This window comes from Sciurus carolinensis, chromosome X (genome assembly GCF_902686445.1).
Source record: "Sciurus carolinensis chromosome X, mSciCar1.2, whole genome shotgun sequence".
NCBI classification, from domain to species: Eukaryota; Metazoa; Chordata; class Mammalia; order Rodentia; family Sciuridae; genus Sciurus; species Sciurus carolinensis.
In genome coordinates, this window is record NC_062232.1 from 113,597,268 (window position 1) to 113,614,769 (window position 17,502).

General features: G+C 42.2%; 1 protein-coding gene across 4 annotated transcripts in view; it reads left to right on the forward strand.

Annotated features, from left to right (window-relative positions):
- Positions 1–17,502, forward strand: part of LOC124972303 (P2R1A-PPP2R2A-interacting phosphatase regulator 1-like) — a 114,136-nt gene that overhangs the window by 61,712 nt on the left and 34,922 nt on the right. The window contains exon 10 of one of the 4 annotated variants that reach the window (XM_047536579.1): positions 5,761–5,857. The exons of the other annotated variants lie outside the window; for them this stretch is intronic. The gene's annotated coding sequence lies outside the window, so the exon portion shown is untranslated. The remainder of the gene's footprint in view (positions 1–5,760; positions 5,858–17,502) is intronic. 4 annotated transcript variants of the gene reach the window in all.

The window sequence follows — 17,502 nt, forward strand, 5'->3', positions numbered from 1 at the left end:
AATTCATTAGATATCAGGTATGAAGTCATATGTGGTCATGTCAAAGATGATGATGAATATAAGTGAATGCTTATGTCAGTGATTCCTCCTTGTAGAGTAAGTACAAAGTTCATAATGGGGTAACCACTACGATTAATAGTGTATCTTGTCTGTTCCAACTTCTAGCACTCCTGATCCCTTGTTACTTACTCTACTTTTTCTTTGTTCCACAGGACTTACCACTCTCTAACACACAAATAGTAATTGTAGTAACAAATATATATATATTTGGTACTGGGGATTGAACTCAGGGACACTTGACCACCAAGCCACATCCCCAGCCCTCTTTTGTATTTTACTTAGAGACAGGGTCTCACTGAGTTCTTAGTGCCTTGCTTTTGCTGAGGCTGGCTCTGAACTCACCATCCTCCCATCTCAGCCTCCTGAGCCACTGGGATCATAGGTGTGCGCCACTACGCCCAACGTATTTTTATTTTTATTGTTTGCCTTTCCTTGATAGAATGTAAGCTCCCCCAGGGCAGGAATCTTTTCCTAATTTGGCTCACTCAGTGAATGAAGTTATCTAAAACCATGCTTAGCATGTAGTAAGTGGTCAATACATATTCAGCAAGTGACTGATTGAATGACTTTGGCATTCACAATCCTTTGTAGTCTGGTCTTGCTCTATTTTCCAACCTCATCTCTCGCCATTCTCCACTCTGTGTCACTGATTCTAGCAGTTTCCCACACACACCATTTGCACCCTCATCCCTATAGATTCACTCTTACTCTTTCCTCTGCCCTGGATAAATGGCCATGGATCTATGCAAAAAATCAGTTATAAGAATATTCTTCACAGCCCAGACTCATATCTGCAAAAAATAATTTGAAATAACCTCAATATCCATCAATAGTTTATCATTTAAAGAAATCGTGGTAACTTACACTTGGTGGAGGGCAATTTGGCAATGTGTATCAAAATTACAAATACAGGGGCCTGGGGTTGTGGCTCAGTGGTAGAGCGCTTGCCTAGTACATTTGAGACTCTGGGTTCCGTCCTCAGCACCACATAAAAATAAATGAAATGAAGGTATGGTGTCCATTTATACCTAAAAAATTTTTTAAAAATTACAAATACACATTGCTTTGACCCAGAAATTCTGCTTTTGAGAGTTTGTCCCATATCAATATTTGCTTATGTACCAAATGAATATTGGACAGGGTAGTGACAGAACTCACTGAATTATCGTAGAGCTATCTTTGTTGATGCCAAGAAGATCATAATAGCGGCCAAGCCATGCCTGTAATCCCAGCAGCTAGGGAGGTTGAGGCAGGAGGATGGCAAGTTCAAAGCCACCTCAGCAACTTAGCGAGGCCCTAAACAACTCAGTGAGACTCTGCCTCTAAATAAAATATAAAAAGGGCTTCGGATGTGGCTCAGTGATTAAGCGCCCCTGGATTCAATCCCAGTTACCACAAAAACTAAAAAGCATAGTAACTCGAATTAATTCAACTTGCCATGTGTCAGGCACTGTGATGAGTGGTTTTTTAAACAATATTTTTTATCTCATTTAATCCTCATAACAACCCTGTGAGGCAGTTACTCTAGTAGTCCACATTTTAAACAGGAGGAAATGTACTCTCAGAGAGGATAATTTACTTTACCAGGGTCAGAAAAGTAACTCGCAAAACATTCTAACAAAACATTTGTATACTATGACCCAATTTTGTCAAAAATATCGATAAATATATGTGTGTGTGTATAAAAAGATTGGAAAGAAACATCAAAATGTTAAGAGGTGGGTAGTGGCCTTGTGGGTGATTTTTATTCTCTTAGTATTTTCTGATTATGTTGTTACATTTGGGGGCCAACAAGGGAGGAGAAAGCGGAGCCAGGAGGCACAGACATTCCTTGTATCATTTCAAAGATCACTAAATTTGAAAAATCTGATGGGAACGATGGCACAGATATGAGGGAAGTGTTCCTAGTGAGGAGGAAGAGCTTCTCCAAAGGGCAGGAGGATGGCTCCTGGGGCCAAGTGAGGAGAAGGCAGGAGAATTGAGTGCCAAGGACACAAGTGGAAGGAACAAGCTTGAGAAGGAAGTACCTCTTTCCCATGAGACTTGGGGGACTGGGAGGCAAAAACCACAGTCAAGTGTGCAGAGAACTGGGGAAAGCAGGTGAAGAAGGGGACTGAGGGAGTTCCTGCTTGGTGGCCTGTATTCTTTCATTGAAATCCAGGGCTAGGCCATCGACTGAGGGTTCTGGGGCAAGGGTCGGGCAGAGGATGTGAGGAGAAGAGGATTTGGAACAATCGCCGAGAGAAATTTGATACAGGTATATAAAAGGACTGCCTCGAAGCCCTTGGGGCCCAGCTAAGGCTGGCTGGCCGGGCTTTGTAGTGGAGCCAACTTCATGACCTTCTCCAGCAATAGCTAGCAGCCGGGAGCGAGTGATGGAGAGAATGCATAGTGGGGTTTTCACAGAGCTGGGAACTGGCAGAGCAAGTGCTGCCGAAGGTCACAGGGAGAATGAGTCCAGGCATCAACACTAGCAAAGCAAAAATGGCTGGTCATGGGGCGGACTTGGAAGGAGGAGGAAGCCAGGAGGCGACTGATGGCCTCTGGGAAAGAAGAGGGGAGGAAGGGTGGGCTAGTGACTGGGGTGGCCAAGGAGCAGTTCAGGGAGTCCAATAAGCCGAGGTCAGAGGAGAGTTTCTGATTTTGAGTTGTTGAAGCGGTCCCGGATGGGACCTAGGGAATAAGAGAGGAGTTCCCAGGATACTGTGCTTGATAAAAGGGCACAGACAGCATGCAAACAACTCTCAATGGAAAGAGGACAACTTGGAAGTATCTACCAGAATTGCAAAGGCACATTCTCTTACATCCTGCAAGTCCACTTTAAGGAATGTCTCCTACCTAATTATTTACTTGCTCTCGTGCAAGAGGATGGGTAAGGCCAGTTGCTGCAGCGGAAGCTGTATTCACAACAGCTTGGCAACAGCCTGAAAGTTGATCGATAGTGATTTGATGAGTTAAATAAATTTCAGTTCATAAAATTAAATGCTAGGTATTTGTAAAAAAGGAGGAAGCTGTTCTTTATGTGTCGGTATGGGATGATATTCATGATTTAATAAGTAGAAGAAGCAAGAAGCAGAAGAGTGAGTGTTTTGCAATCTATTTACTAACCTGTGCATAAAACAGCTCCAGAAGGATACATAAAAACTGTTAATATTGATTGGTTGCCTCTAAGGACTCCAGCTGTTGGCAGGTGCACAGGGCTTCAAAACTGTTGACTAGGGGACAAGGATGGAAAAGGACTTTTCACTGGTCTTTTTTTGTTTGTTTGTTTGCTTTTTGTTATTTGTACCTTCTGAATTTTGAGCCATGTGAATATAGAACTTACTGGGAAAATAAAATAATTAAAATACTATATAGACACATAAAGTGAATATTTCGATCAATTTTAGGTTTATATATTATAACTGGACTTTGTTTTACAGATTTTAATACTGAAAAGCATAACCAAACTTCCCCCAGAGATTTGTTTCAAATCAATCCATTTGCTGGGATACTGTGGGGGGATTTGGGTGAAATGAAACTGATCATGCATCAGTAACTGTTAAAGTTGGGGGTGGGTATACAGGCATTTGTTTTCATTTGGAACACAAAATTGTCATCTTCGTAGGTCAAAAATGGTTCAATTTTGGCAATTTCATGTGGTTTAAACTAATGCTGTTTTCCAAATTTTTTCATAATATTAAAGTTTAAAAAAGAAAAGGAAAAAAAATGTCCCATCAGGCCCTTGCTAGGAACATTCGCGTACTTTCTCATGTGGGCTCTTGTATCTCATAATTGAGTGGAAATTCCCGTTCCCCCATCGACTTGTGAAACAGCAGTACTGCTTTGCTGATTCTCTTTATTAGGGGACCCGGTACTGTTCTGAGAATTTTTCCTATTAACGACAATCTCTCTCCATCCTGTTGTGTGTTAATTGGCTACTCCCTTATCCTTATTGCTGGTAAAGCTCATCCTGTTCTCAAAAAAATCACTTCTTTAGTTTCTTATGATCACTTGACATTCTCTTCCTGCATCGCTGTTTATTATTAGCAGCTCTAGCTCAGCTGGGGCCGTGCCCTTATCCAGGTTACTTATATTTATTAATCTGGGGGCTGATGTCCCTCAGACATTCAGTGTGCATCACTGCAAAGGTCATCTGTAAGCACACTTGTGTTCAACCTTTCAACCTCAAGTGGTTTTGCTTACGTAAGCTTCTGCTTCTAATGTTACCTCAGAGGCTATGGCGGCCTCAGCCTGGCCCCTGACGCCTGCTAATCCGTGCCATGCCTCGTCGTCTGTCCTCGGGAAGCAGGTGGCTTCTGGTTGCCTACAGGTCCAGGCATCTTCCCCATATCCCAGTCCGTCAGGCCCTCTGCTCACATGTCTCATTGGCACCTCAAATCTCCACCGGGTTTCCCAACGTTAAACCTCCCCTCTACCTCCTCTGTAAAGAGCTCCTCTGACCCCCTTCCCCCAAATCTGGGCTTTATATTTGTCCTCTAGGCGCTCACAGCAGCCTTCACCACATGCCAAAATGATCCCCTCTCTGTTTGTCCCTCCTGCCCCACTGTGAGCTAAGGATAGACACCATGACTTATTCTCCCTTGAATATCTCACAGACAGCACAGCCTCAGGCACATGATTAAATGCTCAAAATAACATATATACACATATATATTTCAAAATAAAAAAACAAACATATTTTGCAGTGCTGAGAGTCAAACTTGGGGCCTTGAGTATACCAGGCAAGCACTCTACCACTGACCCTGTACCCCCTAAAGAATATGTTTTAAAAATATTAATTGAAACAGAGAAACAAGATGTATCCCATTTGTTTACAATAAAAATAAAATTTAAAAAAACTTGTATATAAAAAGTTGTTAAATTTAACACTAAATAAATGAATGTTTATATATGAAAAAAAATTAATTGGCAACTTATGCAAATTGTATGCAAAATAGCAAAAAGAACTTTCATAGACCCTTGATCAAGATTCATCTGTTATAAAGGTCTTGTTACATTGTCTTTATCACTGTTTCTCTCAACACATACAGACAAGCTCACACACTCCAGTTTTCTTCCTGAAACACTTGAGAGAAGGTTGCAGACATTGTGTCCCTTTGCCCCTTAATACTACAGTGTTTTTGTTTCCTAAGAGCAAGGACATTCTGTTATATAAACACAATAGAGTTATCAAGCTCAGGAAATGTAACATTGATACAGAACACTATCATATAATCTATAGTTCATTTTCAAATTTTAATTGTCCCAATAATGACCTGCATAGCTATTTTTTTAATCATCCACAATCCAGTCTAGAATCACATTTGTAATTAGTTGTCACGTGTCTTAGTTCTCTTAAATCTCCTTAAGTCTGGAACAGTCTTCAGCCTTTTTTTTTTTTAGTCTTTTATGGTAATGGTCTTTTGGAGGAGTACAGGTCAATTAGAATGTCCTTCAGTTTGAATTTGCCTGGTTTGTCCTGATATGTCCTTTGCCTGGAATGATGAGTCAGGTTATGTCTTTTGGCAGAAGTAAAACAAATAAGCTAGTGAAGATTAGTGTTGATGTTACCTTTGATTCCTTGGTCAGGATGATGTCTTCAGGTTATTTTCACTGTAAAGATTCCATTTTTCTGTTTGTACTTCATAACTAATATATGGGGAATTTCTTTGAGACTATGTAAATAATTATGTTTCTCACAAAACTTTTACTCCCTAGTTTTAGAATCCATTGATGGCTATTGACAACTTTGACCAACCAGAAGCTGCCATTCTAAGCAAAAGAACTCATCCTTTCGGCAGGACTCATTTAATCAGTGGGTACATGCTATTTTGAAAATTACTATTTGGTAACCAACAAAGAGTCTAGGCGGAGACAAGGTACAGCCTGGCTTGAAAGCACATGACACTATAGCACTTGTAAACTTAAGATGAGGCTGGTTCTCCCAAAAGTTCCTTGACCTTTATTGGGGCCCAGAATGGACTCCACAGCGTTCCCAAGATAGTCTCCTGCAGCAGGCTAGCAGGCGGCAGCTGTTGGTTTGGTATACCCCACACCATGCATCCCATGCCCGCCTGCCCTTGCTCTTCTCCGTCAAACTTCAGAGAGTTCCCTTTTGGTGTATTTGGAAAATATGGAATGCAGTTCAGTGTCCCACACGGGCTCTCGTGTCATTCTGAAGACTGTGTGTCCGTGTGCTTGGGCCAAGGTATCATTTTCGTGTGCATTCATGTACATACATAGAAAACAATCGCAGTCTTCACCAAGACTACATGGAGGGCAGAGGGCAGAGGGTGGGGGTGCTGTTTCTGTTTGGGGAGTGTTTTATTTAGAGCTGTAGAACTCCAATCTGTGTCTCCATCTTCACATGACCTTCTTTCTTCTGTGTCTCACGTGATGTTCTCCTCTGTGTGTGTGTCCAAATTTGCCTCTTCTTAAAGGACACCAGTCATATTGGATTAGGGCCCACCCTAAGACCTTTTCTTAACTCGCAGTTGGATCTTTATAGTGGCAAACCTTACATCTGCAAAAAGCCTTTTTCCAAATACGGGCACATCCACAGGACTGCAAGATACCTTTTTGGGGAATATGATTCCATCTATAAGAGGAACCATATCTGAAATCCAGTCCATCTGAGAATCCAGAATGGAGTGCTGTTGTCTATGATATTTAGCCCAGTAGAGCACAACTGTCTCTCCTACTCACTCTAGTTGTGGGTGGCTTGCCAACACGTAAGGAAAGAAAATGACATAGGCAGAGCATGCTCAGCCCCCTTGAAATAGATTTAGGACATCATTTTCAAATGATCACAAGCTATTCATATAACTATTACATAGCAGACAATAATAGAAAGCAATCACAGTGTGCACAGTCTTGCCTCTGCATTCTCTCCTATAATTCTAATAGTTGCTTAAGGATATAAATATAGCAAGGCACGGTGGCGCACGCCTGTAATCCCAGCAGCACGGGAGGCTGAGGCAGGTGGATCAAGAGTTCAAAGCCAGCCTCAGCAACTTAGCAAGACCCTGTCTCAAATGAAATATAAAATAGGGCTGGAGATATAGCTCAGTGGTTAAGCACCAGTGGGTTCAATCCCTGGTACAAAAATATATATATATTAATATATTTGTGAGAAGCGAGACTTCCTGTGGGTCACACAACTACTGACTAAGTAAATTCCAAAAAGGCAGGGTCATGTCTGAAGTTTACCCAATAGAGCATAGTCATTCACTGAATGAGCCATCAGATATTTACCGAGCGTCTGCCACGGCTGAGCGAGAGAATGAGTGATCGAATCTGGGGCTAGAGCTCTGGTCTTCATTTCCTGATGCATTCTTCTTTCCACTCTACCTCACGAAGTGTAGTCCCAAGACAGTGATTGGGGTGTATATATATAACTAGGTCAATGTCAGATCTTATTGCTGTCTTTGATAATCTTCTCACTTCTATGGCAATAAGCATGTTAGTCTGTAGTTCATTCTTCTTTCTGCTCTACACCTGATAAACTGTTTAAGAAACCATTTTGTCAGGGTACATAAAAGCATTGCCTTCTAATCTTCCTGGGGTTGTGTAACTGGAGGAAAGGCAGGCTTTACCACGTGAAGGATTTTGCTCTAACAATGTATCAAGGAAGTAAAGAGTTCAGCGTGTTGGCAGCGGGTGTAGCTGAGTGATAGAGTGCTTGCCTAGCGTGCATTAGGCCCTGGGTTCCATCCCCAGTACTGCCAAAAAAAAAAAAAAATCAGCACGTCCCCTTCATCCTCTGAATTGGAATGTGGAATGTTGGCATTCCCTTATGCCCATTTCAGGTCTCCATCAGCAGCATCATTGAAACAACTAGTGCCATTTAGCCTTGCCAACAAGGATTCATTAACAAGCTACTGTGTGCCCAACCCTAGGCTAGGTACTAAAGGAGAAAGAAGAGCTTCCTTTCCAGTGAGCAATGTGGCATCCACATGGCAAAGAATGAGCCGAGCCAACAGGGCTAACATTTGCTGAGCACCTGTGAGGTGCCAAACGCTTTACAAACCCTTTCAGGCTGGAGTTGCCCCCACTGAATGGATGAACACACTGAGGGGCGTCAGGTCTAGACTGCATGCCTAAGATCCTGTAGCTAGTAAGTGTTAGAACTAGGATTTGAACTCAGGTCCCTCAGGCTTAAAATTAGAAAATAATATGAGTCAATTTATATCAACTGTTGTCTTGCATGGGCCAACTGAGGGGTACTGAAGAAGTTTCCGGGAGATAACACAGAATGTATGAAGGCCAAGTTGGGGCCTTTTGGGGAGGGGAGGGTGTGTCTGGACTCTGATGACCTGCAGCACATGTTCCCCTCCCAGATCCCTTGATACCCTGCCTGAGATAACCACCTGATTGCCCTGAAGGGCTCCAGCTTTGTCTATCTCTTCTGGAGAGGTGGGGAGGAGAAGCTGGTTCAGGTTTCTACGTTCAACTCAAAATGGCCCCTCTCTAAGGCTAGCTGAACTACTGCTTTTCTCCAAGTGCCTGACTTCAGGGGCAGTTCAATACCCAGAGCTTCCTGGCCTGCCCTTCTCCCTCCTTCCAGTTGCTACTTCTATTCACACTGAGGGGATGAAAGGAATTTAACATGTTTCTGCTTTTTTCCCATGGTAGGAAGAAGAGCTGGCTTAGTCAGATATAGAATCTTTCCAGTCTTTTCAAGCCATTACCAATGGATAGCTCCACCTGAAACATCAGGTCCGTAGATTCAAATAAAAGAAGGTCACACACATTCTCTGACTTTTTTTTTTCCAGTGGGATAATTAAGATGGGGATAAGGAAACTATTTCTTTTTTTCTCTCTCTTTAATTTTGGCAGGCTCAGGGGTTAAACCCAGTGGTGCTTTACCACTGAGTCACATTCCCAGCCCTTATTTATTTTTTATTTTGAGACAAGGTGTACTAAGTTGCCCACGCTGGCTACCTCGAACTTGCCATGCTCCTGCCTCAGCCTCCCGAGTTGCTGGCATTACAGGTTAACGTCTCACAGCCAAGTGGGCAAGTTTGTTCCCAAGTCTATACTTTTAGTTCTCAAGAATCAAGGAGGGGTGGTGTAGAGTGAGGGTGGGATAGACTTCGTTCAAAAGAAAAATTGGAAAATGAAGGTTTTGTAGGGCACTTAAAAGAAATGCAGGATTGTGCTTGAGGTTTTTGTTTTGTTTTGTTTTTTACTTTTTATTTTGAAATAAATTATAGATTCACGGGAAGTTGCCTTTCACCCTGTCTCCCCCAATGGTTACATCTCACATAATGATAGTACAATAGAAAGACTAGAAAATTACAATGTGTGTCTAGTTCTATGCCATTCTATTAAATGTATAGATTCATGGACTTACCATCACAAAGATCTCCTTTCTATTCTCCTTTATAGTCATATCCACCCTTCCCCATCCTTACCTCTGGTAACCATTAATTTGTTCTCTATAATTTTGTAATTTTAAAGTACTTTCCTAGCTGGGTATAGTGGTGTATGCCTTATAATCCCAGTGACTCAGGAGGCTGAGGTAGGAGGATTGCAAGTTCAAGGCCAACCTCAGCGACTTAGTGAGGTCCTGTCTCAAGATAGAAAATTTAAAAAGACTAGGGGTGTGGTGCTCAGTGGTAGAGTGCTTGCTTAGCATGGATGAGGTCCTGGGTACAATCGCCAGTACTGCCAAAACAAAAGAAAGAAAATAATAACACAGAGTACTGCTAAAATGAGAAGGGGCTAGCAGAAGGGAAGCCCAGGTTCCATGGCAAGGATTCATTCAGACCCCTGGGCTGTTTTGACTTTTCCCCTTTACGTGCATTTACCTTGCTCTTCATGAAGAGCACCACGCTCTCCTCACCTTAACAGTGGCACACACACAAAGCCGGGGTCAGACCTATTAGGACCTGGTGCCCTTTAGAAGAAATGACTTCAAACTAGTGGCTCCCTCCACAGCCAGCCCCAGAGGTAGAGGAGGGAGCTGATATCTGCCTTTGAGCTAGGGAGCACTATAGTCCTGGTAACTGGCCCCAGTTCCCTACTTTCTGAGTAGGAACCCCCCACCTTCCAGAACATTCCATCCTTCCTCTTTGATGAGGCAGCTAGGGAAGGCAGAACAGAAGGCACCTAGTTCTGTGCCCTACCCCGAGTGCCATTGCTCTGGGCTGCATCATAGTCACAACCAAAGGCCCTCAGTATGCATGATGAAAGCAGCTACTTATGCTTCAGGTTGCTCCCCTTACCAAATAACCCATTGGTGTAATTTGTAATTTCCAAAGTGAAAATGTTACTGGAATTAAAAGTCCAGGCTGTCACATCAATGTTTAGTAGCAGTTCAATTCACAATAGCTAAACTATGGAACCAACCTAAGTGTCCTTCAGCAGATGAATGGATAAAGAAAATGTGGTACATATACACAATGGAATATTACTCAACCTTAAAGAAGAATGAAATTATGGCATTTGTGGGTAAACAGATGGAGCTGGAGAATATCATACTAAGTGAAATAAGCTAGTCTCAAAGAACCAAAGGCCGAATGTTTCCTCTGATATGCAGATACTAATTCACAATGGGGGAGAGAATAGAGGTAATTTGAACTAGACAGGAGGGAGTGAAGGGTGGAGAGGGAGTATGGGGGTAGGATTGATAACAGAATGAAGCGGACATTATTTCCCTATGTGCACATATGATCACACAACCTGTGTAACTCTACATCATGTACAACCAGACGAATAAGAAGTTATACTCCATTTATGTATGATGTGTCAAAATGCATTCTACTGTCATGTATAACTAATTAGAACAAATAAAAATATTAATTTTTTATATATATATATATATATACACACACACACACACATATATATATATATATTTTTTTTTTAAGTCCAGGCTGCCCACCACTTAAGTACCAACATTCAGGAGGTGAATGTTGGGAGGAACAAGTCGGGTTGGTTCAAGGCCAACCCTGAGGAAGGTAAAGGAGTAGCTTCTCAAAGATCTGTCCCCTGGCTCAGGGAGGCAAATGGCGTTCATGGGGAGGGATGGAGGCTAGGAGTCTGTAGGCTGCCCAGGCTCTTCCTCTTGGTGGCAGTTACCATCTAGGCAGGGCTTTTCTTAGTCCAAAGGATAGGGAAGGCTAGAAGGGCAAAAGGGAAGGAGGGAAGTGATGGACAATTTCAAGGGGAGCCCCTATTACAAGATGGTTTTTGAACTCATTTAATAATCCTGGCGTGTTCTCTGTTGCCTTTTTGTTTGTTTGTTTGTTGTTTTTAATTGTTTGTGGTATGGGGAATTGAACCCAGGGGCACTCTACCGCTGAAGTACATCCCCAGCCCTTTTAATATTTTTATTTTGAGACAGGGTCTCACTAGGTTGCTGGGGCTGACGTCCAACTTGCCATCCTCCCGTCTCAGCCTCTCAAGAGCCCTAGGATTACAGGTGTGCACCACTGCACCTGGCTGCCTTGGTTTTCTTGGGGGGTAATTTTTGTGGCTGTTTCTGTACTATCTTTTTCTTCAATTTTTGAGAAGTTGGAAACAACACAGGACCAGTGTCTGGTCTGGATGCTGGTCTTGACTCTGCCTCTTAGTTGCTGGGCAAGCGATGCTGTTAACATAGACCATACATGCCATACATGTTTGTGTCTTTCAGCGGTGTCAGAATTATTGAATAACAATAAATTTGCAGGCTATACCACTCTCAGCTGTGGTGGTTCATCAAATACTTGTGGGTGATCTGATAGTCATAAGCTGGGCTATTGCAGGTTCTTATATTCCAATATTTACTAATATCTGTAACACTGAAGTCATACATCACCCTTTACACAAACATATCTATATCTATATCTATATATCTATATATCTATATCTATATATATATATATATATATACATACTATATTTTTTTTTCTTTTTTTACAGAAAGGGTTAAGGTGGCCACAGTTCAGGAAACTGAACTGAGAGCAAAGGCAAAGAGCAGATACCTGAAGACAGAGTCACCGTGGTAGTCAGGATGATACTAGTCAAAGAACTTATGCGGGGCACAGAGCTTGCAAAGCACAGAACTTATTCCAGTCCAAAGTCCAGATGGATGGCAGTTTCAGGGTGTCAGCTGGAAGTGTCAGCAACTTAGAGTGGGCCATGCAAGGTCGTCAGGGGCAGGAGAAACCGTGTTGTGTTGAAGCCTGAGAATAGATTCAGAGGTTTGTCACTTCGAATTTTCCTGGGCAAGGCTTGTGATGAGTGACCAGGTGACCGGGTCATTGTGCAGCTGTGTCCTGTCTTGGGGTGCTTGTTTTATGGGCCTTGGCAAGGGGGTTGCTTCATTCAGTGCTCTGACATGTTTGATAAGCTTGTAGGCCTGTTTCTTTTTTTAATATGAGTTTGATATGCCTATGCATTCGTGGGCTTCTGATTAATTTGATAAGTTCACAGGTGGTCATTTTTATTAGCATGGTTAATTTATCAGTTTGTGCCTTATGGTTGTGCTAAGCAGATGGTTGTTGTTTACTTGTAGAAACAAGGTGTAGAGTCATTCTGCCTCACAGTATTTATACTCAAAATGGAGGAACTTATGGCTAGCTAGTGCTTTATAAAATGGAGTAACTCAGGTTTAGGCACAGCCTGTAAACTACTGTTCTGTACATAATGGAGTAAATCAGTAGGGCACAGCTTACTCTTTACAGCAGACTTCTCGTGGAGAGCCAGTAAATGCCAACTGTGGGCCTTAGTTTCCTCATCTACTACAGAGAGATAAATAATAACTGCCCTTCTAACTTTACAAAGGTGACCAATGAGATAAAAAGGGATTTTAGAAAAGCCTTTGTGAAGGTTTTGGAGGGAAAATACACTGATGAATACATTACTAAAATGTGGTGTTGAAAATACTCTCTTTAAAATACTCTTCAGTATTTAAAAAATATTCTTAAAGTAATTCTTAACTATTATACCCTAGGTCTTTTGTTTTTGTTTATTTCAACTCATTCTTAGCATTGTTATAATTTTTTTAGTGAGGTAAGTTGGCTGCAAAGCATTAATTCAATCCATTAGAATGTGGGATAAAGCAATCCAAATAGTTATTTAAATTGCAGAGGAAATACACTAAGAATTAAAAAAAATTTTTTTTAGTTGTAGATGGACACAATATCTTTATTTTACTTATTTATTTTTATGTGGTGCTGAGAATCGAACCCAGTGCCTCACATGTGCTAGGCAAGCACTCTGCCACTGACCTACAGCCCCAGCCCTACACTAAAAATTTGATTTCCTGCTTAAACATAACTAGCTTTGTGGAGCACACAGGTTTAGTACTTTTGAGTCGGATTACTGTTTCACAACAGCACATTGTGTCCAGGTCATTTGGTTGTCAAAAAGTCAATCATAATCCCTATGGTCGGTCGCCTATCACCAGGCCATTTTGTGGGCCTCTTCACCTGTTCTTGTGTGTGTGTGTGTGTGCAGATTGTCCCGAATTAGATCCCTGGGGCTTTGACCTGAGGACTTCATCAGGTTCCTGCTAGAGGCTAATTAATCATCACATCAGCTCATTGCAAAACCGAGTAGCCATGCTGATCCATTAATGCAGGTCTCCAGAGTCATTAGGGCAGTGAAAGAGAGGAAATAGCCCAATCTCCTCCCAGGATCAGAGGAGAAAAGTTCCTGAGATCTAATGAGTTCCTGCTAAACTGGAGGTGTGCTCCAGGCATTACACTTTTTCTACCTTTTCCAGTAATATTCCTTTCAAAAAGCTGCCCAGAAAACAAAAGGACCTATTGTACCCAGCTGGATTCAAGCATTAAGGCTCCCTTCTTGGTGTATGCAACTCAGTCAGCCACTTGTCCTTCCTGCCTATAGATGTCAAACTGGTCTGAAAAAAAAACTTTTATATAAAGAAATTCATTTCTTACAGTTCCAGAGGCTGGAAAGTCCAAGGTCAAGGGGCCTGCATCTGGTGAAGGCAGGGGAGCAACAGCATATGAGAGATTGATAGCACCAGTGAGCCGGGTCCCCCAGTGCCGGGGATCGAACCCAGGACCTTGAGCATGTTAAGCAAGAGTTCTACCACTGAGCCAAATCCCCAGTCCTGACACACATTTTTTAAATGCCTTTACCAGTTATTTGGGTTTATAGCAAATCTTTGTTCTGGGAGAGTTTGTAGTTTGCAATTTGAATCCTATTTGGGTCAGCAGTCACTGTCAAAATGGAGTAACTCTAATAGTTGTTCCAGTTTTCTTTGCCTGACCACTCTGAAATATTTAGCTATCTATGTGAGACCATAATAACTAGCTGAAAAGTGAAAAGGCCTTTCAGTGGAGCAAGGGATTGCCAGCACCAGAGCAGGCAGTTTGGTTTTCTGCTATTGTTGTGGCTGAGATGACTGGATATTTTTGTGTTGTGTGTACACACATTATTTCTGATTCTATATTTTTTTCAACTGGAGTTGCTGCAAAAGTGAATTCTCCCTGGAAGGAAGCATGCTGTAAATCACAGACTCTGAAGCCACACAGACCTAAATTGATTAACTGTGGGCTCTTGGAAAAGCCTAGTGGTATCTCTCAGCTTCGGTCATCTCATCTGTAACTTGGGCATGATAATATCGGCCTTGTTCAAGATTGTTAGAAGGCTATTCTGCCAGTCAGATGGTGCTTCTCAACTCTTAATACAGGTCCAGGTCACCTGGAGATCTTGTTAGGTGGCCGACCCTAATTTGACTGGTCTCGGGTGGAGCCTGAGACTCTCCACTGTTAGTAGGCTCCAGGAGATGCCCAAGCTGCTTGGCCATAGACCACACTTGCAGTAGCAATGGTCTAGGTCTCATTGGCAAAGTGCCTGGCATAGTTAACTGCTCAATACATGGTCACTGCAGAACAATTGAGTCACATTTAAAAATAACAGGGCTGGGTGCAGTAGCCCACACCTGTAATCCCAGCAACTCAGGAGGCTGAGTCAGAAGGATCACAAGTTCAAGGCCAGCCTTAGCAAAGCAACTTAACAAGACCCTGTCTCAAAATAAAAAATGAAAAGGGCTGGGAATGTGACTCAGTGGTAAAGTGCCTCTGGGTTAAACCCCCAGCACCAAAAACACAAAAACAAATGACTGAGGGCTGGGTGCCATGGTGCACATAGGCAGATGGATCCGGAGGAGCACAAGTCCAAGACCAGCATCAGCAACTTAACAAGACATGGTCTCAAAATAAAAAATGAAATAAAGAGATGGGGATGGAGCTCAGTGGTAGAGGTCCTCTGGGTACTGCTATATAAATAAATTAAATTAAAATGAGGGCTGGGGATATGGCTCAGTTATATAGCACTTGTCTAGCATTCACAAGGCCCTGGGGTTCTGTCCCCAGTGCTACAAATAAATACAATAAAAATGACTGAGAAGAAGCCCCTTTTCCACAAAAGTAACAACCAGTATGCCAATTGCTGTGTTCCCGTAGCCTTTACAAAATCTAAGATTGACTATGGTTAGTAATTTCTGAAGGCAAGTAGTGGGTGCATAGGAGAAATTCATTGTACTATATTCTCTGTTCTTAGTGAGCTGGGTCCCCCAGTGCCAGGGATCGAATCCAGGACATGCTGTCAATGTTTTTTGTTATTTATTTTTTTCGGTACCAGGGATTGAGCCTGGGGGCACTTAACCACTGAGCCACATACCCAGCCCTTTTTTGGATTTTATTTTGAAACAGGGTCTCGCTAAGTTGCTGAGACTGGGTTTGAACTCATGATCTTCCTATCTCAGCCTCCAAAGCTGCTGGGATTATAGGTGTGCACCACCGCGCCCCGCCCAACAAGGAATTTTTAGGGCAGTAAAACTTTGCATCATACTGGCTGATACATGTTATTATACATTTGTCTGAACCCATAGATGTGCATGAAAGGGTGAACCCTGGCAGACTGTGGACTTTGCAGGATAATGATGCATCAGTGTAGTTTCTGGATTGTCACAAATGTGGTCCCACCACCGTGTGGGATGTTGGTAGAGGGGGAAGCTGTGCATGCAAAAGGAACTCTCTGTACTTTCAGCACAGAGTTCACAGTTTCAGCTGCGAACCCAAAACTACACTACAAAATACATTTAAAGAGAACCACAAACAAATAGAAAACACCTGTTTCCTAACAGCCTGAGAACAACAGAAGATATAGGTTACCTAGCACAGTGATTAGCTCCAAAAATACATTTTTGAGGAGAGTTTTTTTTAAATTCTCCAAGCCTTGACCTCCCATAACTTATGATTGTGCAAAAGTGATTTACTGTATAACTAAATAGAACAACAAAAAAATTGACCAAAAAAAAGTGAATTACTGTGGGATTTTATCCACATGTGTGCACTGAATTTGCATTCCGCCATCTACTCCAGGGTTCCGCATGTTTTTCTTAACATTAGCACAGTTCACACTTTATTTTGTCAAGTGGGATTTTGCACCGTTTTTCTCCACGTTGTTGGACAAAAATCTACCTCTGTTCTCCTGAAATCATTTATTCTTTTCACTCTATTGAAACAGGCTTGCCTGCCACCTAGCTTGATCACAGCCTGAACTGCCTCGCTTGTTCTCATTAAGTCAGTGATTCACAAAGCAATTGCTCAGCTAATTGGAAAATACATTGAGTGAGCTGGACATTCCCTGCCATCATCTTCCTGAAACTGGGCCCAGTTTTTATTAGGTATTGAAGCTGACGTAACCCAGAGCTGGTGCCCTTTAATTTGGTGAAGTTTTTTTTGTTGGATTTTGTGATTAGCTAAATGATGGGCAAATCAGAGAAAAAACAAAAGAACAAAATAAGGGAAATAGCCAAATTGAGTTTAGTCCATTCATTTTTGTTCTCTTCATCACAGAAAGCCTCTCTAAACAGTGTCCTCATTGAGTCTTCCTTTCTCTGCCTATGGCTTAAAGGATCTTTGATGTGGTCACCAGACAAGGCCTCATCCTAATGCTCTGAAGCTGGGTCAACTCTTTTGTTATTCTCTTTGGCACTTAGTCCCATAGACGGAAGTTGTGCTCTGGTATGTTTTTAATCACTCCCAGCTCACAGGTGTAGCAAATATCTTCCTAGTGCAATAATCACAGATTTGACATTTCTGCTGCTAGTATCATCCAGCCAGGCCCTGCTAGGCTCCTCCATTTTCAATCTTCTAGCCAGTTTCGCCCAACTTCTCCTTAGGTCTAAATTGTTCTTTTGAGGCATGTTCTCCCTAAATTTCAGGGCGTTGGGTGATACTTGAAATCTTCACTCTCTTTGGCAATAGTGACATTCTGAAAGCCTAACCTGTTTCCCTGGGTGTGCAGAAACCCTATAGCTATCCCTCAGTGGCTGCTATAGTCCTTTCACTTAATTGCTTGGCGAAGGAAAAGTTCTAGGGGCATTTCCAGAATCCTTCTAGAAACCTACATGCTGACTTGCTACAACTCCTCTTGAAGTGAACCAGGGCGGCGGGATTGTGCTGACCTAACCATTTCGAGGTGGCAGAA